Here is a 27,489-nt window from a genome sequence, read left to right as displayed (position 1 = left end):
AAGTCTTTACATATTGGAAGTCATGGCTGTCTCGAGTTCTTTCAGGTTGTCATTGCCTCAGTATTGTTTTGAGTATAAATTAGCCTTTGTGATTCTAGAAACAACACTCATTTCGACAGTTTCCAGTTCTTTGCTTGGTTCCCCAAAGGGATCAACTGGGTAGTTGCCCTGTTCAACCTATAAGACAGCTGCCCACAATACACTTGCTGTCCACTGACCGCATGCCTCATGTGTGTCTCAGGTATGCTGCAGTGACCCCCTCAGAGACAAAATTACGTCCTCATGGAACTCACTATGGCTTTCCCTACTAGGTGTGTCCAACATTCTGATATTAGAACACAACATATTTATACAGAAAGCTCATATTTAAGAATTACCCAATTGAAAAAAACTTTTAAGAATAATCTCATGCTTTAAGTAAGTTTATAATTCACAGTTATATGGGTCCGATGTGGCCCATGGGCTGCAGGATGAACATGTCTGCCTAGAACCCACCAACTAGAACTCCTCTTAGGAATTCTGCTAGGAATCTACTAGACACTAGTTAATAATAAAGTTAGTTCATTCTCCTCTCCTTTCTCCCTTCCCCCTTTTCTTTTCTCCCTCCTTTCCTCTCTCTCTCTCTCTCTCTCTCTCTCTCTCTCTCTCTCTCTCTCTTCCTCTCCTTGCTAGTTGAACATGTGTGTGACTGATGGCTCCTCCTCTCCACAGACCCTGTGAAGCAAGTTGCCCTCCCCTCTCTAGGATCTGTGAGCTGTGCCCTGCTTTTATAACATCGTGGATCTTGTTGAATTTCTTCCTCTGTGACTCACCTGACTGATATACCCAGATATAACCCTTTCCTGGCCAGGGTTTTCCTGGAGAGTGGCTATCTTGGTAGGAATAAACTAGACACTGTTAAATTTTAAAAAAAAATAGCTATAGGGGCATCAACCAGTATAACCGAGCTTGCTTTGAGAGGCCCATGTGATCACAGTATTACACACTTGTTTAATTGGGTTTAGAATTGCCTGAAGGGTGCACCTATGGTCTAGGCTGTGAGGGTGATTTTAAGGAAAAGCTGTTGATGGAGAAAGATCCAGCGTGAATGTGGGTGGCCTCGTCATGCTTGGATTGAGTAGAAAAGGGAAAACAGGGAGCCATGTGGGTGTGCATATTCCCAGATCCATACGTTCTGATCGGGACATATGGGAAAGCAGCCTTATGGTCCTGCTGCCACAGCCATGATACTCCTGTTCTGTACATTAACCATGATGGACCAGGCCACAATAAATCCTCCCTTAAGTGGTTCCTTGATAAGTCTTGGTCACAATGATGAGAAAAGCAACCACTATAGATGCTTTGTTCAGATCACTCTGAAGGTTTGGGGATGCTATTTGGTTATGTTTCTTCCAAGGATTACAATAGCACATACAGCCATAAAGACTTGTTGTCCCTTTTATAATATCAGTAAAATCTGCTAACTATTGCCTAGATAATCAATATTTTGGATTGGGGTGACCTTGTCCTCTCAGGACGCATGGCAATGTTTATGGTTTTGATCACCATGGACAAAGGGACGTTTCAGGAATCTCGTGGAGAAGGATCTGGAGCTCTACTAAATGCCCTATAATAAAGAATAATGCAGTGTCAATAGTGCAAAGCTGAGAAACTTTGGGCTGGATCTATTTACTCTCGTGGGGTTGTAAAACATTCTACTCTAAGGCCATCGTTCATGTTTTATTTATTAGCTAGAATAATCATATAAAGGAAAACCTTCGTGCCCAACTATTTGGTTTCCCTGAGGTAGAACTCATGTAGTAAATGTCAGTAAATGCTTCAACTTTCACTAGCCAGTTTCCAAAATAATGAGGCAGTTCCCTCAGTTCTTCTGGTAGTAAGCAATGGACTTCATTTTCTTTTAAGAATCACTCAACTTGGAATGGGAACATGTCAACTAGACATGCTTCCCTTGGTCTGATAGCTACTGGTGCCTAAACTATCCTGTCTGAAGAGTGCAGCCTACCTGGTCAGTCCCTGAGTCTTCCTGATGTGCCCATGCACCCTAGCCTTCTTTGCAAAGATTGCTTGTATTCAGAACTAACTAGATGCTCTAATCTCATCCCCATGTGCTTACTGTCCTCAGTTGGAACCAGTCACTTCTTCAAGGAGATTCCTGTAAGTGGTATTTAGTGGTTACCATTTCTGTCCTAAGGAGGCTCACACATTTTCTTAAGACACAAATATCCCAAAAACATTATATTTTTCTCTAAGAAGGGGATTTTATGAGTTATATATTACACATAGGAAAACTGAGGCCTTCAAGAGAGTGGTTTTTTGACGTGAGTAAAGCAAATGGGAAAATTTGAAAGGAAGCAGTGAACATTTTGCTTTCTTAATCGGTAGGTGGGGATAGATGGTCTTAAAAGTGCAATCCTGAGATTTCTAAATAGATCAGAGCTAGAGAACCAGAAAGGCATGGAGATGCTAGAATTGGTGGATGATCCTCCAGCCAACATGAGAGCCTTCTAGGCTTTTCCTCCTTTACAAACAGCACTAGTGGATGTGTGCCAACATTGCCTGTAGGAAAATAGCACCCATAGGCAAAGACTTCTTCGGGGAAGGGTGTCTATGAGGGTGACAAGCCACAGGACACATAAAGAGTAACAGCTTGATCAAATCTTTTGGGAAACTGTTATGGTTTGTCTAGGCTCAGCCCAGGAAGTGGCACTATTGGAAGGTGTGACCTTGTTGGTGTAAGTGTGTCACTGTGGGTGTGGGCTTTAAGACCCACATCCTAGCTACATGGAAGTCAGTATTCTTACAGCAGCCTTCAGATGAAAATGTAGAACTCTCAGCTCCTCCTGCACCATGCCTGCCTAAACACTGCCATGTTCCTGCCTTGATGATAATGGACTGAACCTTTGACCCTTTAATCCCAGTACTTTGGGGGACCTGTTCTGAGTTAGAAGCCAGCCTGGCTATACCAAGTTCCAGGCCAGACTGAACTACATTGTCAGAACTCTGCCTACAAGAAGGAAGGGGAAGGAAGGGAAGGAAAAAAAAGACCATATGCATCATATACAATTTTAATAATTAAAATTGTATATGATATATAAATGACAATAAAGCCAGGGGTCAGGTTGTTTTGTATTTCTCAATGACATCCTCTTAATACACTGACAATGCAGAACCCCAGATTATTGTCATGGAGAGATTAAAAACAATACAGCGGCCATTTCACATCCCACCCTCCTCACGCCATCCAGTGAGCTGCCTTCTCCTAGACTTGGGTTAACACAAGCCAAGGCAGTTGAGAGGGGAAAGTGATGTGTCCATCACCATCACAGCAGAGAGGCACAGCAACAGGTAGGCCAGAGCAGCACACTTCGAGCTCTCATCTGAACTGCAAACATGAAGAGGAAGCGAATAGCGATGACGTAAGTCTTTGAACTCTTTTTTTTTTTTTTTTTTTTTTTGATTTATTTATTTATTATATATAAGTACACTGTAGCTGTCTTCAGATACACCAGAAGAGGGCATCGGATCTCTTTACAGATGGTTGTGAGCCACCATGTGGTTGCTGGGAATTGAACTCATGACCTCTGGAAGAGCAGTCGGGTGCTCTTAACCTCTGAGCCATCTCTCCAGCCCAGTCTTTGAACTCTTAACCCCCACTTCCAGAGGCATACTTCCTCCAGTAAGGCCACGCCTCCCCAAATAGCACCACCAACTGGGGACCAATTATTCAAAAACATGAACCTATGGAGGCTATCTCTATTCAAACCACCATAGCCACCCAGCCAAAAATTATTGTTAAGCAGCTAGGCTCACTAAGACATCATCCCAAACCCTCTGACCTAACTTATGGATCTTGGAACTTATTACATGGACTCTGCCTCCTTCCATTCCTTCTCGACTCCTACAGACCCATAGTTTTCTCTTCCTAGCATGAACTATTAAATGTCTCTGAGTTCTGGCTGCTTCTTTCATCTGGAGCAGGATATTCTCCTCAGCCTTTGCCTGACCCCAGCATCCTGCCACCCTGGCTCACTTACAAAGTACATCCCACAGGCAAGGCACGGCCGTAAAGGCACACTAAAGCAGGAAGCATGACAGTGGTTATCCCTAGTGCAAAGCAAGAAATGGGTGCACTGGGGAAAATGCAAACGCGATGATGACGTCATCAGCTTGGTTTTTGGACTGTCACTCCACGAAGGCAGTGCTAAGTAATGTTAACAGTGAAAATTATTCCCTGTGAGCATAGTCCCTGGGACATTTGTGACTAGAGAGAAATCAAATACTTCATGATTTCCTACCCTCACGTTGCCAGTAGCCCCATCGAGAATGAGAGCAGCTTGATGAAGTGACAGGGTAGGGACTTCCGTCTCGAGGGAAGCGTTTACTGGGGAGATGTCAGTGGAACTTAAGTTCACAGGACCAGATCTGGGATTCGGCCAGGTAATGGAGAAGGGACAGACTCACGGCAACCCTGAAACAGGTCGCTCACCACAGCTGGGAGGCGATAGTTCCCGGGATAGGGCTCAGGATGCTCCTGGGCAGGGATGCACACTGGCACACCAGCCTATGAGCCAGGCAGAAATGGCCTCCAGAAGAACCTTTGCCCTGGTGCTAATGATGAAACGACAGGCACTATGTTTTTCCTCGCAGCTTTGCTGCGCTGTAGTTGAAATGCTGTGTGTATTGGCTTCGTTTCTCTCCTGTCACTAGGACCAAATACCACACAAGAGGCAACTTAATGAAGGATTTGGGTTCGTGGTTCGAGAGGGGGCGTTCCATTCCATCGTGACTACTAAGGCAGCTGGGCCCGTGGCAACAGGGCAGGAGGCCATTAGCTCACATCTCAGTGGATCAGGAAGCAGAGAGCTTAGGCCAGAAATGGAGCCAGTCTGTCACCCTCAGATCCCACCATAGGCTCCATGAGGTCAAGACTCCAAAACAGTGCCACCAGCAGGGACCAAGGATTTTAACACATGAGGCCATGGGGAACACTTCACACTCAAGCCAAAACACTATACAAGTTACCCATTTGAAGAAGCTTTCTCAGTGGCTTCTAGTATATTCACAGAGCTGTCTCCATCAGCACCAGTTTTAGATTCTCTTCCTTATACCAGAGAGACACCCTGTATCACTTAGCTAGACGTGATCTAACAGAGTAGAAAAGGGATGAGAAAATTGGAATTTTTGTTTATATTGAATGTATTATTCCAACAACTACCAATTGCCCAATATCCAGCATGACACACACAGATGCAAATTCATCCGTCCGTCCATCCCTCTTCATGATGCATGTGTGGGGACCTACCTGCAGCCTTACTTAGGATCCTCATTCTTCGCCAGTGTCAGCCACTCAAATACATCTACTTGCACACCAGCCCTTCCACACACGAACCTTTCTTTCTCACCTTGGCAGGGAACACTTGAGAAAATTTAGCTGAAGACAGCCTTTTTTGGGGAGGCTTTGTTCTCTAGGGACTCCACAGTTCTGCCCTCAGATTCTCCACCTCTGGGCTTGTTCATTATTCCTGAAAGCTAACTGCCTTCCCCTCCAAATCTTTGTACTTTACCTACCTACCCCACCAAACCATCTATTTCTCCTTCCTCAAGATAGACAAGGTCCGGTAGTCCCCAACAGCCACCATGTGATTCCACGGAGTGCTTAATAATGACATAATTCGTTGAAGGTCTTCCCAGACTCAGGCAGAAAAGAAAGTACCTTGCTCATTTTGGAGAGGCGCGCTTTTGTGCTATTTCTGAGCCTACCCACCACTCTATCTCACCTTGTGTCACGGCCATCATTGAGAAGTACTCCTAGCACACAGGGATACCTGCTTGTTATCTCTCAACAGATCTCTGGGTAGCACTAATAGAGCGCGTCTGGAAGGTCAACCAAGTTCCTGGCTCCCTGTAACTTTCTCCCTTGCCACACTTAGCTTGGGACTTTTATCTTCATGGTCAAAATGTCTTCCCTGGATCCTGGCTTTTTCTCAGAAAGATAATAGCTTTTCTAGAAGTCTTGCTGAGTGGACAGCTTTGTCCATTTCCTGTTGCCCTGACAAACTACTAACAGGCAAGGAACCTATGAGTAATAGAAGTTTGTCTGGCCCTTAAGGGTCTGAAGACTGAGAAGTCCAAGAGCAGGACACCGACATCTGGTCAACATCTGGCGAGAGAGTCTGCTCAGTGTGTTGTAATATGGCAAAAAGTGACACGGGGACAGAGCCACTGATGTCATCCTGAGGACCTCTCACCCATGACCTCATGGAATCCTAATTATCTCCTAGAGGCTCTCCCTCCAAACACCATTAACATATAAAGTTGGAGCTTAAATTTCTAATAAAAACAGGGACATTTCCAGGCCATAGCAGGAGGGACCGCTTCGATCCTGCTGGCTCCTTAAGAATTTGTGATGTTTCTGCTATAAACAAAAATCCATGCCTGCTGTACAAGACAGAAGGAACATGGACGCTGAGAATGAGACTCGCAGGTGCTGAGCTGACGTGTTTCTGACCTTGTCACATCACAGAACCCAGTTCCTCTGGCCTCTCTCAATAGGCAGCTGGCACCACATCCAAGCCTGGGCAACTCTCTCCTGATCACCAGGCTCTGCTGGACTAAACCACCATCCAGACCCTCTACTGGCTGTGAGCTGAGTTCACAGTCCCAGGGGAGTTGCTAGGCATCCCACCTGACCCGACAGTAGCCATCTTGAGCCATTAAATCTGCCCCTATTATGCCCTGGCCCGTTTTCCTCACATGACTCTACAACCATCAACACGAAGAACATGGCTGGTGTCCTCAATACTACGTGGGATAAGCCAGGTACGTCCTGACTTGGATAAAGTCCCTTTTGTCCTGACAGTAGATAAGCCTTTCCTTCTGAGTCACAGGAACCAGATGCTCTTGCTCGAATCCAGCCCCACACACTTCTGTCGTAAGTCCCTTCATTACATCCTGTCTGCTTCCCTTCAGTCTGTGGCTCCTTGGATCCAGTTCTCATGGCCTGGGGCCAGGGAAGAGGTGGGTCATTTTATTAATTTTGCTGCTGGCAATAGTCCCTGCTTTGAGAAGAATTTTGTTTTTTGTTTTTTGTTTTTTTAAAAAGGCCCAGGGATATGCGAGGCAGCCTCCTGTCTCTCGGCTTCCGAGCACTCACTGAAAAGCAGGCCTTCATGAAAGAGCATCTAATATGTCCGTTTCCAGATGTGCCATGAGCCCCCTTTGCAGAAACCAGACTCACAAGGACTCCAGCATAAATTAGGTCTTAATCACCATTAGGAGATGAGTGGGAAGATTTGAGCAGCGCTCACCAGGGGGTTGGGGGGTGGGAACAAAGGGAGATTGAGGAGACAGAAGGAACAGATCCTCTTAGATGCTACAGTTCAAAGTCTAGCAGAAACACCCAAGTTCACAGGAGTTTAGCCTTACAGCACACACACCTGCCTCCACTCCCTTTGGTTGATGGGCTCAAATGGCCTAGAAAGCTTAGTTGTACGATCAGAAGGTTGGCCATGTGATATTTCTCCAGGAGATAACAGTGTAGCAGGATTCAGCTGCCCAACCACCACCACCACCCCGCCCCCAAGAAGCCCTGCTCCTGAGGCTTGGTCGGTGAGGGTTACATAATGTTAAACCCTTTCAGGTCCCCCTTTCATGTTAAACACAACCTGTCTCATGTTGCTAAGAAGAACACAGCATGTCTGGGTCCCTCAAGTCAACTGGGATCGAGTTGCCCCAACTCTTGGAAGATTAAACAAGAAGAAACCCGGCTGAATATAGAGCCATCTTGAGTTTTCAAAGAAATATCTTTCAAAATTGTGATCCTTAGAGAAAACCATGATAGGATCTGAGAAGTGTCAGGTACTGAGAGGAGCGCCGGTTCTGGCCTATAGATCTGGATTCTCAACGAGACAGAACACTTCCTGCCCGTCCATTGGCTGCCTCAGCCAGGAAATGAAGATTTAAATTAAGGGAGATTAAAATCCACTTCTGTCCCTGATTCTGTGTGCTCAAGTGCAGTGAAGTACATGGATCTTTCTGCATGAATTCTCTTAGAAAATACAAATCAAAGATGCTCACGATAATGACGGTTGAGTGGGTACCAGGAGCCCTTGCAAAGCACTTTAACCTGTTAACTCTTAATCCGTGCAGCCATTCTGTTATGGAGTGATATTAACAGCGCAAGTCTACTAATAAATTAACGAGAGATTGGAGAGATAAGTAGCCAGCCACTGCATTTCGGCTCAGGTAGTCCTGGCCAATCTCCAGTTTAATAAGCCAGAGCTAAACTTCCATCCCCCTTCCTCTATCTCATCCAAGCAGACTCTTCCAGTCTTCCATTGTTAAATAACCAGCAACTCCACCCCACACTCCATCCAGGCAGAATGCCTTTGCTGCCCTCCCCTCCCCGCCACATCCAGGTCACCACAGACATGTCATCTTTCCTTCAGAGTAGATAAGGAAGCCACAGTCTCTCACTACCTGAAGTGTGTCCACTCCACACCTACAGTCTGAATGGCTACAAGAACCTTCTTGTTGGTCCCCCTGCCCCAAGCCTTCTGCTTCACCCTCACGTGCACAGCTTTGCCTCTCTATGGCAGAAAGGAGGCTTGGCCAGTGAAACAGTACATCATTTTTGTACTCAGAACTTTTCAGTGGCCTCCCATCTCGCTGTGGCTGAAATCTAAAGTCTTTGACCTATAATGTTCTCCAAGAAGTCCTTCACTCTCCACCCCTCCTGCACTCCCACTAGCTTCATTTGCATGGTTCTCATTTGCATGACTCTCATTTGCATGACTCTCATTTGCATGACTCTTCCCCCACCTTAGCCACGCCCCCAGGCCCCCTCATCCCCCCGCAAGTGCACAGATCCCTCCCTCTCTCAGACATCCTTGGCCTGCCCTTTCCTCACACACACTAGCACCATTCTTCATTTCCCTCTGAACTCTGAACCTAACTCTTCTGACCAGGTAAAGTAGCACCTCCCCCATGTGCCGGTGTCCTCCTGGTTTGGTTTACCTTGGTTTATTTTCTTCCTCAGTGTGTATCCAGGTCTGGCTTGTATTATATGATAGGCTTATTTTCACTGCCATGTGCTCCCCGCAAAGCTAAGTTCTACAAGGACAGACTGGCTACTGCATTCACTGCTAAATCCCCAGGGTCAGGAGCAGTATCTGGTGGCATTCAAAAACACCACTCAACAGACAAAAGTGGTTGCCATTATCTAAGCCGAATTCTTTTTTGAACCACGTGACTGGTGAGTTTTGGCATAGCAAGAACCCATGTTCTCTCCCATTCAAGTAGGGAAATAATGCCTTTTGTATGTCACCTGTGTTCTTTAATTACCTATAACACAACCCACTGTGGACCTCTGAATGATACAAGGCATTTAAGTCACCAATTACCTAATCATTTGACTCTTAATGAACTCATTAGTGAGTCTGTCTGTGACAGTATGGACTAAGGCTGAAGGGATTACGTTCTGTTCTCCTTCTAAACCACGGGCGAATCACAGACCGGAATATAAACAAACGATAAAGTGATTTGTTAAAGGCAGATAATGTGGACGATGTAATTATGAAAATAAACTTTTAAAAAGCCATTTGTTTACCTGGGAGAGATGGGAACTGCCATTTCTGTTACAATTGCGCTGGGGAGAAGTCAAGCAGCGCTGGAGGGTGTGGAGTGAATCCCAAGGCTCGCTCATTTCCCAGGTGAGGAATTTTATGCTCATTAGCAGGTACTTTTCAGTTCTTGGCATGCGGGAGTCTTGGGTAGAAGACTGAATCACCATCAGAAGCCACCAATGAGGCAGTGGAATGAAAACAGCAAACATTCAAAATAGACATCTGCTTTAACCACATGACGAGATAATTAATTATCCACACTGGGATAATTTCGACAGTGAGAGAAAAATAAACAAACACTATATAATTTTTAAGGGTGCATTTGTAGATTGACAAATTGGTTTCACTAATGGTAGGTCTATAAAATCATTTAAGTCTTAAATCATTGTCAAGCGGGAAAGCGTTTCTCAAAAGCAAAAGGGCAATGTACATTAAAGCCAAAGTTTTAGAGTTTATTACATTGATTTGTCTAGATATTTTTAAAACAGTGTTAAGCAAAATCTCATCCCTGGTTCCTAATCACCTATTCTAAGAGTTGTATGATCATCTCCATATCTGATAGCATGCTGTTGGTATTTTTTTTTTTTATAGAATATATCTCAGTATGTGGGTAAGTTTCATAAAATTACCTACGATCTGTTTCAAAGATGAACTGTGTATTCAGTGTGAAGTTACAGGCATTCACCGGATTCTTCTGCCCGTATGTCTTTATAAAGAAAAACTCTTTTGACCACCCCGAGTGGTACTAGGATCAAAGCTATCACACCTGTTAGGAAGGAGCGCTACCACTGGACCACAGCCCCGGGGAGGAAGCATTAGCTATACAAGAGAATTCATCCTATGGAACAGAGGGCAGTCTCCAGTCTCGGTTCTCACTTCTCTTATTAAAATTGAAGAGATCTCAGTCCAAATCTCTTCAAGCGCATTGTCTATTCCCCTTCCTCCCTTCCTCCCTTCCTTCCTCCCTTCCTCCCTCCCTTCCTTCCTTCCTCCCTTCCTCCCTTCCTTCCTTCCTTCCTCCCTTCCTTCCTTCCTTCCTTTTTTTCCTGGCTGAGCCCCAAACTTGTGATCCTCCTGTTTTCAGCCGCCACAGTGCTAGACACACACCACCATCCCAGGCCCTTGCTTGCACCCTGTCATTGGAAGGAACAGCTCCTGTCTCTAGGAAATAAGAGCTGCGGTTTATTCTGGAGCAAATGGGAGTGACCGTGGCCGGGAGTATACATTCAGGACTCCACAAACGTACCGCTTCAATGAAGAAGCAGTTTTGTGGCATTTTTTATAGTAAGAGCGTAAAAAAGTTATAAATTGGGGAATTTTAAAAGGAGATTCATAGCTACATCAGAGCGGGGGATTCCAACAAGGAAACCTACGAGGAAATCTTCCCCAGTGACTTCAAATGCTGCCTGGCAGTATTCTTAGCTTTGGGGCTGGTAGAAGCTTGTGGTCTGCTAAGTTAATAGATTCCAAAAGGCTTTTATCCGCTAATCACAGGATGTTAGTGTTGACACAGGGCTGGACAAGGATAAGCTATTTAGTGGGCTTACACTAGCCCAAGGTAAGGTGCAATCAGGCTCTGGACCTGTAACATTCCTACCTCACCACAAAGCCACTGCAGCTCTAAGTCAGGCTGTCTTTGCTAGCACAGGAATTCTCATTCAAAATCCGTAGTTTCTCTAGCAAATGTTTTCTAAGGCTGGGCTTACCAAGGAAGCTATTTATTTGTGATCTTTAGAACAGTTTTGCCAAATTTAGATGCAGAAAAAAAATATATACAGGCATTCTCCGTTTCGTTCCGTTCGAATTTAGAATTCATTTAATTGCAGAAGTAGCGTCAGCAATAAATAAAGTTATTACAAAGCAGCATTAATTCCAAATGATATCATTCATTCCTCATTTCCTTTGGTTTCCTACGTAGAAGCCTTTTTTTAAAAGCAGCTTAAAAGAATCAAGTGTCACTGTGGGTTGGTTTGGGTTGGGTTTTTTTTTTAACAGAATTTGGTTTTTTGCTGCTTCTGACTTCCTCCCTCCCCCCACTCCCCCTCCCACCCCCCCCCCCCAGACACCAGAAGTTCTGTTTCGACAGTTGCATTTCCCTAAAAGCTTAAAGAGCTGAAGTTCTTTGGCTCACAACCCAGCTAATCCTTGTTTAAGGATTACCAGCTGATGAGAACAAAATGCAAACAATATTTAGAGAACTCATTTATTTAAAAAAAAAAAGAAGTGTAAGAGGGTCAGCATACACTGTGGTAAGCTGGTACACTGTGGTGTGCTGGGGTTGGTTCGTTCACAGTGTAGCCTTCCAGGGAGGAACCCCATTTCTGAAATCTAAGAGGAGGCAGAAAAGCAAAAAAAAAAAAAAAAAAAAAAAAAAAATGCTTATTCTGCCACGTGCATGTGTTTTCAGTTCCGTATCGTCTCAATCACAAATATTTTATAGTTCGATTTCTCTGTGTATAAATAGAAATGTTTATGTCTGTCAACTGTGGCTTCTATTCGGTTAGGAGGCTCCCACAGCTGATTCGGGTGCAATTACAAACTATGAATACACTGCATCCGGCTCCAAATGGTTTGTTTTCCATGGATTTCTTAACTTAGTCGTGACACTCTCTCCCACTTTGCTGTGCTCCCTCAAAGGCCATTAAGTGCCGCGTGTCTCTGCTATACTTGCCTAGAGTTGTCTACCGTCTTTCTTCGAGAGAATGAACTTCCGAAACCTTTACTTCGAGCCCATGACTTGAGTGGGAAATAGAAGTCAAAACATTGTTTCAACTAATTGGTTTTCTCGTAAAGAAAGTGATCTAAACAAGAATGGCTTGGCCACGTGTGGAGTTCTGTGAATGGTGAATTTCATCCCTAAAACTGAAATGGCCTTGCAAATTTGAGTTTGTTCAATGGTGCTATCTTGACCTAGCAGCAGAAAAAATAACATAAGCCAAATTAATGTGGAAGAATAGTCATGTCTTTTTCAATGAGAAAATCTTCATACCTCCCAGAAGGGCATATAAACATATTGACACGTATTAAAACTAATTTTTGAATAACTTTTTTTTTTAGAAAAAAGATTTTGTCTTCCTAGTTTACACACAGTCAATATGTCGCTACGACCCCTCTCCGTGCCAAATGACACAACAAGCACTCGGGCAAGAGTCACATCCACATTTTTGAGAGTTGTTTATTTGGGACTTAAGGTTTTATTAGATAGGTATTCTTTGTTTTTAGCTGAAAGAGTCTGTGTTTGTGTTTGTTGTAAAAAAGATCACAAGAGGGATGAAGAGATAGCTGGCTTTGTTGGCGAAGCGATGGCCACGCATCCGTGGAGAGGAGTTTGCAACTCCAGTATCCACAGCTGAGCACGACCGCATGTCTGGGTCGAATCTCCGAAGCCCAGTGAGAGATTTTGTCCAAAACGTAGGTAAAGAATGAGAGAGGAAAACATCCAACTTTAACTTCTGGCCCTCCATGCACATGCACACATGAACATGTAGACGCACACATACTCAGTCGTTCACTCATGAAGACAAAACAAGGAGGGCGCATCTACATCATTATCTACCTAATAGCTACATAAATTGTCTACATAAGTAAGATATCTACATGCATGAGATTATTCACGTAAGTAAGTATAGCCACCCCCATCATCTGCACACTGGTTCCAGCCTTTCTCTGTACAAAAACCTGTGACTGGTCAAGCACTGTAAGTGTCTGCTGTCACACTTCCTCACTTCACTGCCTCTGTTCCTCTAGAGAACCCAGACTGATACACTGGCCTTGGACAAATGACACAGAGTCCCCTCTGAGCCCTCCAGAAACAGTGAATTGGGCCAGCATCCTGCCTAACCTCTGCAGGGCTGAAGGGATACATTGCTATAGGTTTAAGCCTCCCATTCTATGTGTCTCGCTAAGGCAGCTGTGAGACATCAATGTGCAGTCCTCTCTCTTCAGAGGAGTTCTCACAAGTCCTCCAATCTGGTTTTAACTTAAGTTGTAGAGAGCCACCTCTCTCCAGCTTGGCAAATTGATTGCACAATTGTTTAAATACTTAGACTTCCCTGGAATTGACCTGACCTAGGAGCAGTTTTGGCATCTTTTGGTGGAAAGGGAACCAAAGGATACAGCTAGCTACAGTTGTCATGGGGAGAGGGTCACTTAGGCTACATCAGACCTTCTCTCCTCTCCCAGATCCCACTTTCCCTTGGGAAATGAATGAATAAATAGCTTTATCAGACATCCATGACGTCATAAAATGTCCAGGAACTTATGTTTTCTGATCATCTCCAAGTGCCTGTCTCTACTTTAGTCAACCTGCTGCTCCCCCAAAGCGTGGCTTATAGAGACAGGAAATTTGAGGGAGAACATTCCGTAGGCCTAAGAAGAATGGAGAAGAACATTGCATGGTACCTGCAGGTTAACAGCTTGGCGTTGACCTTGAGACTTAGACATCATCCCTAAGAATCTCTGGACTTACTCCCTGACCTCACCTTCATCTTCTTGTTGCTCAGCCACTCTATCTAGTGCCCCCTTCTCTCTGTTCCCCTAAACACAGGAACATGTTCACTGACCTTCTGAAAGCCCATCCTTTGCCGTTGGACATGCTATTTAAGCTTTGTGTGCAGCAGTCTCTTCATGTGGAAATTAAGTACAGTAGGATTCAGCCGTGATAAGTGGGACGAAGTTTAAAAGGAAAGGAATAAAGCAGCAATAGCTGTTGTCGGGCTGAATGAGAGACAGCACATGCAAAAGGTCACAGGTCAGATGAGGTCATCTATAAGGAATGAACGACAGAGGTGAATCCAGAGAAACTGGAGTCAGACTGGAGAGGACCAAAGGAGGGGAAGGTAGGAAACAAGAGGGATGCCCTAATGGCTTAATGAGTCAATAGGTTGGATTAGGTCCCCCAGAGAAAGGTAAAAGTTGTAGACCCGAAGAGCTGAGAGTCATAACTTCTAGAGAGGGTCAAAGATGGTCCCCAATCCAGTATGGCTGGCATCCTTTAGGGAAGCAGGGACTTGAACACAAAGATGGACACAGGCGTGACAGTGTGCACATCCACAGGGCAGTTGCTTTAAGACGAGGCATTGGAAGCAAGACACAGGTGCATGGAGACTCCACTCAGCCTCAAAGGAGGTCTGGTCCTGCGGTAGCTGTGGTTCCTTCTGCCTGAAGGGCTATGAGATGACAACTTTCTGTTATTTGAAGTCCTTAGGTTTAGTGTTTTGTCACAGCAGCCATGGGGGACTAAAGCAAAGGACGTGCAGTTTCTTCTGGGGGTGATGAAAATGCTCTAAAACCAGATGGAGGGGGAGCCACAAGTTGGGACCATATTAAGGGTCACTGACTTGTCCATTCTCAGTGGCTAAACCTAGTGTAAATTTTCCCTTAATAAACATGTATGTACTTACATGCATGTTTGTGTACATGTATACACACGTGCACATACACATGCATGCATGTGCAGGCATATACACAAGTGCACATGTGCATGTGCATTCACATACACACACTTGTACACACTCATACACACTTGCATACACACACACACACACACACACACACACACACTAACAGGTATTATAGTGAGGTGCTGAAAATTTTCAGTGGCTCACCTAACAGGAACTTAGACACTGACCCTGCAATGCAGAAACCACTCAGTGAGTGATGTAATATTTTCCAGTTTTCCCATGACCTTTCCACCTTTAGACATCAACTGAGGAGCAAGCAATTATTTCCCAAAGTTGCGTTCTTCTTATGCAGAACCTCAGTGGTCTCTCCTGCTTATCTGAACCATTGAAGATGACTATGACACATTTCACATCAACTCATTTTTCCAGAAGTTTCCAATCCAGATGGATTCTACCCCCAACCCAACCCCAACCCCTGCCTCCCCATTCATACCCGGAACCTGTCATCAAGTATTGAAAAAAATCATATTGGGCCAAATTTGTAAAAAACTTCTCTATTTCCATCTCAGCTTGTAGAGAATCTGCCAGTAAGAACGAGTTCACTTTACTACTTGCAACAGACAAGCAGAGGTCCTTCTTCCGGTTGCCCAAAGAGCATTCAGACACCTAACCTGAGGCACCAGGTTCCAGCGGCAGATTCACAATTCTCCATGAAGTGGGTGGATGGACAACCTATTAAAATGACTGCATACCCAGAAAACCTAATGAGGGTCTTAAAAGCCCACAGGGAATCACGGCTCGCTTTAAAGGTGTCTTGCTTTTCCCCATTCCATAAACAATAGGAGCACGGGAAGCTTTGCTCTCTATTGAAAAGCCAGCCTTTGAGGGATTCGGTGTTTTGTGAAGTAGGAAATCGATCACGGAAGAAAAGGGAAGGGGGAAAAGTGTGCAAGGGAACTAGAGCGATGGAAGGTAGGATTCAAGGAGACACGTTAGACTGCAATAGTCAATTTGAATCAAGCACACCATAGATTTGGGACCAGCATTTTGATACTATGTGCCTCAAATTACATCTCACAGAACCGCTGTAAATATGGCACTGCCCATGTCAACATGGTGTGTCTTCGGTAAAGCTGCCTTCTCCAGTTATTAATATTTTATTGTTTTTATACTAGGTGCCACCGGAGATCATGTGTGGAGTGTGCCCAAGCTCTTAGTCAGGCCCAAGCTCCAGGCACTGGCTCCAGCCACCCCCGTCTCACATCAGATACATACAAGATGTATGTACGTACTTACGTAGGTATGTCTGAGCTGTTTTCTTCTCCACCAACATTCCCTCCAGAATCTCCATGTTACTCTCTGTCCATATAGGAAAAGTTAACCCCACAGTCAAACACTACCAGAGGAACAATGGAAAATACTGTTTCTCAAACAACAGCGAAAGTTCAAGAACTATGTGGAACACTGGATTCTCGTCGCCACATTAACAGCCTGCTGGGGAAAGATTTCTCCTCACTTTCCTGTTATCACTACCACAAAACAGAATCTGCATTTATAAAGGAAAAAAATATATGTATACTGTCAAAGATAAGCCAGGTGAGAAAGTCTGAGTCAAACTAATAAGGAAGATTATAAAACAACTCCCAGCGCATACAGGCCAAGGCTTGCCCTGAATCATCTATGTAATTTACCAGTTCTAATCCTTCCATCCATCCAACTGCGTAAATGTCATTGTCCCCATTTTGCAGATGATGTAACCAAAGACCTGGGGAACATTGCCAAGGGGTTTGTTGATTGGAGCCAGCAGCTGGCCCTCTGATTTAGGTTTATCTGATTCCAAACCCATGCTGTTGATTATAGGGTTGTCTGCCCAAACGCATGCTTTTCCATACCTGCTAACCATTTCCTCTCAAATAATTCAGGTTCCTTTACAGAGGGTGATTTTGTTAAGGTTTCCACTGCTGTCCTTCAGTGTGACCAGGTCTGCTGGGCCAGCATGGGTAGGGCTCTCATTTTGATAAAGGTGACAGGCAAGTATGTTTGCTGGCTGGGACTTAAGATCCCAGGAGTTATAAACAAGTGAATATAGTTATTGCAAAGACAAATAATAAAAATGGAGCCCCTGAATGTATTGGGAGGGAAATCTGGGTGCCCTGCAGTCAAGATATAATTGCTAAGAAGAGGAAATCAGAGGTCGGAAGGGATAGAAAAATCCAACCCACAGCTCTGAAGTCTAAGGCAAAGGCAGAGAGGAGAAAAGGCTTCTCTTAGATAATTAAAACTGGGATCTTCCAAGATATGAAGTTAGGCACCTGACAAATTATATATTTCTAATTTCTAATTCTTATACCGGAGTGCCATAGGCTACACAGCCTCCCAGGTATTAATGAAAAGACTGCAATGGGGGGCCCTAAAAATCACTGCCGTGTGTCAAAGCTAGGAAAGCAGGCCCAGAAAACCCCCCTGGGGGGAAGGGGGAGGCCAAGTAAATATCTTTGATCGGTTGATTTTTAAACTGTTCCCAAACTAACTGACACTGCTTCCCTACACCGCCATGTCTGTGTGTCTGTGCATGTCAGTATGTCTGCATGTTTGTGCATGTTTGTGTGTCTCTCTGTGTGTGGCAGGGTGTGTGTTGGGGGCGGGGGCGGGACTCTAAGGATGTTTTCCGGATGGGATTCTCTATCTTTGAAAAGTACCTTATTATTCTTTGGTCTGACATTCTGACATCACCCCACCCCAGTGTTGGGCTAAAGTCTTCCCACACTTAGCCTTTCCACACTTAGAGGGACGGGAGCAGTTCCGGTACTTAAACCAAAATGGATGTGCAGCCGGAGACAGACAAACCCACTTCTGCTTTGAGCAGCCTGTTACACCCACTTATAAGCCTACAGAGAGCCAGGGTGTTAAAGAGCCAGGGGTGATGGGGGGGTGGGGTGTGTGTGTGTGTGTGTGTGTGTGTGTGTGTGTGTGTGTGTGAAAGGCCAGCATTCCTTGAGTTCTGCTTCCTGGTTCTGTCTTCTCCTCAGGCAGAACACAGGCTTTTTTTCAAGTCTCTCCCCATGTCTAAGCCTGCTCAGCCCCTGCTGGTGGGGTATAAATTAATCTCAACTCTGTAGACAGCATTTTGGCTATGCGCATCAAAAATATCAATAATATCCTCTTCTGCAAACCACAGAGAAATATAATACACAAAAGATTTATGGATGAAAATGTTAATTACAGAATCATATAAAACTGGAAGGAAAAATACAGTGTCCAATTATGGGAGGATGTTTGGGGAAATAATAATCCATCCATTTATGTAAGGATATTTTTGTCATTAAAATGATTATGGTATGCTAAAAGTAAAAAGGAGCTATGAATCTATGAATTCATTTACAGTACAGAATTCCACCATAAAAATACCACCCACAGGATGAAAATGCCAAATATATTTATTTCTGCATAGCTGAATTCTGTTTATATGTAAGATAATCAAGGAAATAACATTTCTTTCTTAGGTACAGTTTCCTTTATTTTACCCAGCTTTTGTATGACGGATGCTAGCGTCTTACAGGTACATAGACTTAGGAGGAGAAGTATCAAGTGAGAAAACCAGGTCACATCCCAGATACTCCACAGCTACACAGACTCAGTCAGTACTCCACACCCCTGAACCCAGTGACAGGAAGGCCATTGTGCTGATAAAGAATCACTATTAGGAAGGCAGTGACAAGCAGCAGATGCTTGGTAAACATTGCCTGTTGTTATCAAGCATTTATTGAGCACCTATTAAATATCAGTACTGTTGGTACAGACAATGGCTCCTTGTTCTTAAAGAAGGAAAACAGACATGTAAATAGATACAACCCCAAGAGATAAGCTCTGTAACTGAGGGAGATTTAGGGTAGTGTGAGAGTATAGAAGGGAGCTCCAGTCACAACAACACAAGAATTTTCACATCCACTGTCCACTGTCATTGATACCAGAATCCCTCCAAGAGTTTAAGACTCAAATGTCACATAATGTTTATGTGTTTAAAGTAACTTGAATGGAAGCAAAGTTCCACAGATTAACTATCCCCATAGGCAGGATGTGGTGGGATCCCATCCTCCTAAGCCTCTCGAGTATTTTGGTCTCCGTGCACAGCTGTAATCTGCACCATCCCAGTTCAACCTCACAGGACTTCTCTAAGAAAATTTTCATCTTTCATGAAAACCTGGAAAGGCAGAGTGAGCTGGCCACAGTTACTCAGCGAAATGGAACCAAAGTAAGATGCACTGTCCAGGTATGGAGGGAGGGAATTTAGTGTCACACCACAGCTGTTGCTGACAGGGCCTCCTATCAGGAAAAGCTCACATGCTACAACCTGGACCAGTGACCCATGTGTGAGGGTTTTAGTCTACACCATACCAGCATATGGTACAGTTATGAAATGGTGGAGCCTTGAAGGGTGGGACCTAGTGAAGCTAATTAAACCATTGGGAGCAGGTAGTTGAAGGGGATTTTGGGACTGTAACCCCTTCCTGTCTCACTGTTTGGTTGCTAGTGGTAAGGAATCTAACCAACTATGTGCTCCTTCCATGAGGCACTGCCTCACCCTAGGCCCAAAGGCAATGAGGCTAAGCAGGCAGGCACAGGAACATTCAAACAAACAGACTCCCTTGAAACCTTACTGTCTCGGGTATTTTTTCATAGCGATGGAAAACTAACTCATGTACTTTCATTTATTCTATAATGGTTACTATGCCTGTCATGTATCATTTGGTGACACAGATACCTTCCGAGAAATATACTGTTAGAAAGTTTCAGTGGTGTCACTTCACCCAGTGATATAATCTTATGGGAACACTGTCATATATGCAGGCCATTGTTATGTGACAGATGACTATGTATGAGAAAAAAGATATAGACAGCAGAGGAAGGAGGAAGTGAAGAAGATTAAAAAGGAAACTTTGAATCAGCCTAACTTGTGATTATCTGTACAATAAAGTTAGGATAAGAAACAGTTTCTCCATAATTGTCTCTATTTAATCAGTGAATTTTCCACTCGCAGTAAAAGCAAAAGGGTTTGACGCACCAATAACCACATAGGCAGTTGGGAAAGGCCAAACGCAAACCCTTAGGAAGGAAGCTATTTGAACGGCCTGCTCTTAAGAACTCATACTTTTTAACCAGAACCAAGGAAAAGAGACACAGACTTCTGGTCGACCCCAAGGCTCTGTGGTCATTTTATACTTGCTAACTTGTCTTTGGCTTATTTCTGACAAGCGCTTTTGAATCTATCAGCCATCCATGATGGTGCCATCTATTATTCTTAGGGAGAAATAGCCGCACGGTCCGAAGAGAGCAATGCTGAACTTGTATTCAGTTACCTGGCATTAAGTTGTTGGACTTAGCAAGTGGCTTGAACATCTCTAAGCTTCAGTTCCTCCACTTTTATAATACTGACATACTGATGGCTGCTGACCATCTGACCTCTTCAGACTGCTGAGAGACTAAATGCAATACATTACATCTTCAAAACGTACAGTAAAATGGTTAGGTTCATGCATAGGACAGCCTTCTGAGGAAAAGAAAGGATTTTTTTTTTAAGAGATGTCAACCATACCATCAGCAGCCCAGACTAATCAGGTGTCAAGCATTCTGGCTACTCAGAGGCAATGCCAGTCAGTCAGACCATTGCTGAAGTCACTGACTGTGAAAGTTAACTTTTACTGATAGCCTGAATGAACTGGTCATCTGTCACCTAGAAGAGACACCTCTGCACACGTCTGTGAGAATGTTCAGAAAGATTCAGCTGAGGAGCAAAGACCCACCTTGGATGCTGATGGCCCCGTTCTAGGTACTGTACAGACTAAAAGAGCACAGAGGGAGAAGCCTATTGAGAGCTGGCAATTGATCTCTCTCTGCCATCCTCCTCCTTGATATATAAGTAAACAGGCAGCCTCCTGTTGCCAGGCCTTCCCTAGAAGGATAGACTGACACTCTCCCTGGCAGGATAGACTGACACTCAGACATTTGCAAAATAAACCGTCCTCCCTTGAGTTATATCAGACCAGGTTTTTGCTTACAGCAGTAAGAAGAACAATGAATGCACCAATACACATATTTTCCGATGAAATTAGAACCACCCACAAAAGGGAGAGTTTTCTTTTTATGCAACTCGTATGGCTCTCATCCAACGGGATGGATTAAAATACTGTTTTGAACATCTAGGTTGATAATATACATCACTGACATAAAGAAATGGAGAACCGCTGTAGGATAAAATAAATCTCTCCTGGGCCCTACGTTTTTGGTGTAGAATCAGTGATGCTGTGAATGGCTCTTGTCCACGCATTCTTCTGTTGCCAAAATGGGCCTTCCTCATAGAATGACAGCCAAGCAGACGCTCAGCAACTTCCCCAACCATAACTGGGTGCAGTGATTGTCACAACTGATGAAATATGATTAGCAAATTACAGCTCTGGTGTTTTATTTTAAGGGCACATAAAGAAAATGAATGGACTGAGCTGGTTTGCTTCTTTTTTTTTTTTTTTTTTCTTCCAGTTGAATCATTTAAAAACGAGTGGGTAATGGAGAAGGCAAGAAGGATTGCTGGAAGAAAAGGCACAAATAACACGCCACTTCACAGCCTCTCGGCATAATTCATCCTCGCCTCCCGTCCCGAACTGTTGTTATGATGTTGCTCTACATGGTTAAACAGCTGCCATTTATTTCCGGAATCTTTACTTTAGCACTGGATAAATTGGCCTGGATTTCTTCTACTTTGTTTCATATAAAAGGAAAAAGATCACATGGGAGTCGCATCCTCGTGTCGCATGGAGCTGCCATTACTTGTTAGGCCGCCCACGGGGCTTGAGTAAAGGACTCAGCTCATCTTGTAGGTGCAGGATGTGTCCTGTCTTCTACCACATCTACTGTACAGTAAACTGCCCCATGGCAAAGCCCAGGGTTTGGGAGGTCTTACCTCCAAATGCCTCCTACAGGAAACAGCACCTGCCACCTTTTGTGTCTGTGTTCAAATCCTGGACTTGGAACTCTCTATGCCTCTCCCACAGAGCTGGCAGGGAAACAAAATTCCATAAGCCCCTTATTTCTCATTAGAAATGCCATTATAAAATTAGAGGCACATTCCTTTGGAAATAAACTTGGCACTGAAACGTGACTGCTGAAGCCCACTTAGGGATATAGTATGTTTGTAATTTGAGCACTTGAAAGGCTAAGCAGGAAGATGGCTATGAGTTCAAGGCCAGCCAGCACAGTTTCAGGCCAGGCTGACTACAGGGAGAGATCCCGTCTCCGTAGACAATGAGAAAGGCAGGACAGTCAAAGAGAGAGGAGGAGGGGAGGACAGCGAGGGGAGAGTAGGACGGAGGGACATATTTAAGGCATAATACTCAAATTGACTATAAAGAAGGGAGACTTGGGTATGAATTCAAGCTCCACTACATACCAAACCCAAGATTTGGAGAAGCCATTAGTCTTTACAAAAGTGAAGAATTTTAAAGTGGATTAAGAGGTATTACTTTATGGTACAAGTAGATTAAAGGGCACGGTAATATCTGGTACATGATATTATGATTACAACGGGGGTTCGACATTAGTATTGCTCAAGTTGAATGCATGACTAAAACCGGATTATAAGGCAGGACATGGAAGTTATACCAACAGGTCATGAAGCAGCATCGATTACAACAGTCTCTCCTCTCTGAGTGTCTTTAAATGCAAATCTTATGTTGTTCAGACTTGTCAGCCATCTCTGACTTGTGGCTCAGTGAACAAGTGTCTCACTGTGCAAGTGTGAAGACTCCACTGGGAGCCAGAGCCCACTTAGAACTGGGCACAATACTGAGCACCTGTGATCCCGGCCCTCCTGTGGGGAGGTGAGAGGCGGGGATAGGACAACTTCTGGGACTGGGAGCAGTGAGCTCGGTGTGCCCAAAAGTGAGCAGTAAGAAATCTTGTTTCAAGCAAAGAAAGAAAGCAAAGAGTGACACCTGAGGTTGTCTTTTGCCCTCCATGTGAACACCATGACACATGTGCATCTGTGTACACACACATACATGCACATATACACACATACACACAAGTACACATATATGCACACATACATACATGTGTACACATATATACACATGCATATACACATGCATGCACACATATATACATAGACACACACATAAAACAAGTACATGTATACACACACATACACACATGTGTACACATATACACACATACATGTACACATACATACACAGCATGCACACATATAAACATAAGTATACTTATATATACATACACACATATGTACACATATACACATACACACATACATTCACATACATATACACATACATATACATACATATATAAAAATATATGCACAAGTACACAGATATACACACATATACATATGTACACACATACACATATATGTGTATACATAAATACAGATACAAATATCACACACATATACATATATACACATATACCTGCACACATATACACACAATATACATACTCACATACACATACATATACACACATCACATATGTATAAAGATATTCAAAGTTAAATTAAAACCCTTATTGATGGTGATACACACCTATAATCCTAGCCCTTGAAAGACAGAAGAAGGAAGTTCAGAAATTTGAGGCCAGCCTGATCTATATGAGACCAATGTTTAAAAAACAAAACAGAATTCCTATTGGCTTTTTAAATTACACTCATAAAGCAAGAGTGTACAAATTAAACACTTCAGAAAAGCATGATATAAACAGCAAAAGTTCTGTGTAACGACCAAATCCATCGTTTCTGAGTCCCAATGGAAACTAGTCCAGTTACGTTGACTATCCCCACTCCCCTCCTGAAATGAGGATAGTTGATGTCTCTCATCCTGGGGCTAATTTTCAATAACCTCCTTTCACTTTCTAATGGTCCCTGGATACGAAGAAGATTACGCGGGCCTTTGACCTATAATCCACCTCCAAAAGAAAGGCCACCATCTGCCATCGAGAGCTTCAGTGTTATGTTTCTTTTCCCACAATTTTTTTTAACATTTCCTCTTACAAACTGAATGTTTGTAGACCCAGATTTCCACATGCGTTAATTTTCCAGTTTGAAATTAGGCAATATAATTCTGTTTCCACTTCTTTTTGAACTTCCCAGGTGACAGTAAAACAGAAATGCAGGAATGAGGAAGGGTAACTTTTTAAAAGTTCCAGGCAAAAGGTAATTCTAGCTGCGTTCTGCTCTGTGATTCTCACCCATGTGAACACGGAGGCAGAAATAGATGCCGTTTAAACGATCGGAGCGTGGTGCAGTCTTTGGAATTCAAGATGACTTTCTTGGATCAAAATCACTAATTTCAATTACTTGAAAAGACATTTCTTCATGACAATAAAAATAAATACTTAAAATACGATTTTAGAAGCTAAATGTTGAAGATATAGGACCATAAAGGGTTGTAAAAAGAAAAATAAGCAATATATACAGTCCAATTAGACTCACTGCGTGAGCTTAAAAGTTCTCCCAATTGCTTCACATTTCTGTAATCCAAGCTACTCTTTTGATCATAAAAGAGACAGAGACACTGGGGGCAAACTGTAAATCAAGTCTTTGCTGCCATACCCAACACTTTTCCCTTACAACCCAAACTTATCCCCAACTCACTTTGCAGTGGGCTCAATCAGGCCCGGAAGGTTGAGGGGAAAGGACAAACACTGGGTCCTTAAGATACTTTGTGTCGGGGTTGGGGATTTAGCTCAGTGGTAGAGTGCTTACCTAGGAAGCACAAGGCCCTGGGTTCTGTCCCCAGCTCTGAAAAAAAAAAAAACCAAAAAAAAAAAAAAATACTTTGTGTCCCTGCTCAAGGGAACAGCTGTGGTTAGGGCCACCTGATTCCTGTATTATAGTTAAAACAACTGAGGTTGCCATGTTGTAAACACCAGAGAAGTCCAAGAACCTGGCAGAGTCTCAACTCTGATTACTCTGGACAGCAAACCCAGTACAAACAGCTGCCTCACTGTAGCCTACTATGAAGAAATAAACTCTTATTTGTTTAAGCTACTGTGAGCTAGGTTTTCTGTTCGGTAGGGCTAAACCAACCACAATGCATTTCAAACCAATGCAATGACTTAACAGGGCCTGGTTTCTCCAAGTTAGCACCTACACAGGGGAAGCGAAAGCCAGACTGCTCATAGCCCAGAGGACGGAGGCTCCTTCAACCCAGGACATCAGATACAGAAGAGACTCTGCAAAGTAGGCCCTGAATGCACAGAAGCACAGGACAGGACATCTCTGGGATAAGCTTGCCTTATTTTAAACTGATAGCTTGCGTCTTTCTGGGAGGTGATAAGGTTTCTCTACTGCAGTTAAATGAGTAACAGTCCCTCCTGCACCACTAGCCTCCCAACTCTAGCCCCTCCTGGATTGTTAGCCTCCCTATTCTATCCCAAGTTGGGCCCCACTATTTTACTCTAAAGAAAATAATCTTAGAATGTCAGGCAAAGCTACATTCAAACATGAATGTCAAACATATTCCAGATGTAATTTTGAAATGATTAACCCCATTTCAGGGTGACCTGTTTGCAAACGCAGGCTCTGGTGTGGGGGCTGCCTGCTTTCCAGTCTTGGTCGCGCCTCTACTGACCCTCTGTAACCACTCCCTAGCCCCTGTGCCTTTGGCTTTTCTTTTGTGGAATGTGGAGAAACAGAGAATCCCTGACTACAATCATTGCAGAGAGTAACTGAAGTGGGTATCATTTACAGTGCGGAAAGGCTGTGTTTAAAACACTGAGCAGGGGACGGTAAAAGCTCAAGAAATACTATACCTTCTTATGGGTGGTTAAGAGCCAACCCCACCTTCCACATAAATATTCATATGCTGTGTACATGCCAGTGTTTGTGTAGAAATGTGTGTATAAGCATCGTGTTAAATTGCCTTTAATCTTTTCTGCATCTACTTAAAAACTTGGAGGGAAAAGAGTGCTGGAGATGGCTCGGTAATTAAGAGCACTGACTACTCTTCCAAAGGACCTGGATTCGAGTGCCGGCACTCACTCCATGGCTCACGACCACCTGTAACTCCAGTTCCAGGGCTACTGGTGCCCTCTCCTGGTCTCTGCAGGCACTAGGCATGCGCACGGCGGCACATGCATGCACAGAGGCAAAACAATTCGTACACATAAAAATACATCTTTTTTACGCTATCACGTTTTGTTCATCTGTGTGCGCACATGCACAGAGACACCCGTGCACATGTGCACCACAGCTCACGCGAGGCAAGCAGGCAGCAACTTTCGGAAGTGGCTCTCTGCTTCCAGCATGCTCGTCCTGGGGATGGAGCTCAGACTGTCGAGCTCAGTGCCATGGTCCCTTACCTGCTGAGCCACCTTGCCAGTCCCTGCCTCTACTAACAAAAGCAAGAACAACAAAATTCCCCGTCCAAGCTCATTTGTGTAACGAGACCCCAAAACAACTCTCTCCTCTCTTCTGGTCTTTGTACTTGTTTACTTGTAAACCAAATCTCACTGTGTAGTCCATGCTGGCCTTGAACTAAGAACCCTCCTGACTTAGCCTTTCTTCTGCTGAGATTGCAGGCCTGTACCACCAAGCTAAGCCTCACTTGCTCTTACTGTCACGAAAACCTGCGAGATGCAGCCACTTCCTCTGAAACCTCTTTGGATTTGCCGTCCCGAGTACCAGCTGCTAACGTGCAAACAAGTTTGGCATCTTGCTTGGTTGGTCCTTTTTCTCTCTGCAGAAGTTTTTATGCCTTACTATACAGTTTCTATCTTAGCTGTTCCCCAGCATGTGACGCTCTTGAGAAGTTGTGGAACCTTTCAGAAATAGATGCGACTGGGGAGTTTCCATCTGTTGGAATCCTCACGGGATTCTAATCTCTTCCGACTCCCCTCTCTCTGGTCCGGGTCATGAGGAGAACGGACCTTTGCAGACCCATGACTTCCTGCCGAGATGTGCTGGCCCTCCATTACCTCCAAGGCAAAAAGGCTGCCCCCGCAGTGAAAACCTGCACAACCACAGTCCGAGGTAAACGCCCTCTTCTTTTTGTATAGGCTACCTCAATACCTTCTTCTGGTGATAAGACTAACAAATGGTCTGTCCTCAGTCTTCCGTCTTTATTACTCCTGTGTAAATTTGTGAGCCCCTCTTTAGTGTCTCTTAGGCATTCAGTCTTCTTAATATTTTACATATTATAGCACATCTAAAATTAGTTACATTGGCCAAGAAGGGTTGTCCTTAATCCTTAAGGTTTCTTTCCTTCCTTCCCTCCCTCCCTCCCTTCTTTCTCTCTTCCTTCCTTTCTTTCTTTCTTTCTTTCTTTCTTTCTTTCTTTTTCTTCCTTTCTTCTTTCTTTTTCTTTTCCTCCTTCCTTTTTTTCTTTTTCTTCCTTCCTTTCCTTCCTTCCTTCCTTCTTTCCTTCCTTTCTTTGTTTTTTCATTTTCGTTTT

At 43.9% G+C, this 27,489-nt stretch overlaps 1 protein-coding gene across 2 annotated transcripts in view; it reads right to left on the bottom strand.

Annotated features, from left to right (window-relative positions):
- LOC103694056 (proteasome maturation protein pseudogene) overlaps positions 1-27,489 on the bottom strand; it is a 78,836-nt gene that overhangs the window by 27,939 nt on the left and 23,408 nt on the right. The window contains exon 1 of one of the 2 annotated variants that reach the window (XR_015641531.1): positions 9,611-9,781. The exons of the other annotated variant lie outside the window; for it this stretch is intronic. The gene's annotated coding sequence lies outside the window, so the exon portion shown is untranslated. Of the gene's footprint in view, positions 1-9,610; positions 9,782-27,489 lie in introns of those variants that run through there. 2 annotated transcript variants of the gene reach the window in all.

Source organism: Rattus norvegicus, chromosome 17, assembly GCF_021556685.1.
Source record: "Rattus norvegicus strain SHRSP/BbbUtx chromosome 17, alternate assembly SHRSP_T2T, whole genome shotgun sequence".
In the NCBI taxonomy this organism is placed as follows: Eukaryota; Metazoa; Chordata; class Mammalia; order Rodentia; family Muridae; genus Rattus; species Rattus norvegicus.
This window is presented reverse-complemented; position numbering and strand designations above follow the sequence as displayed.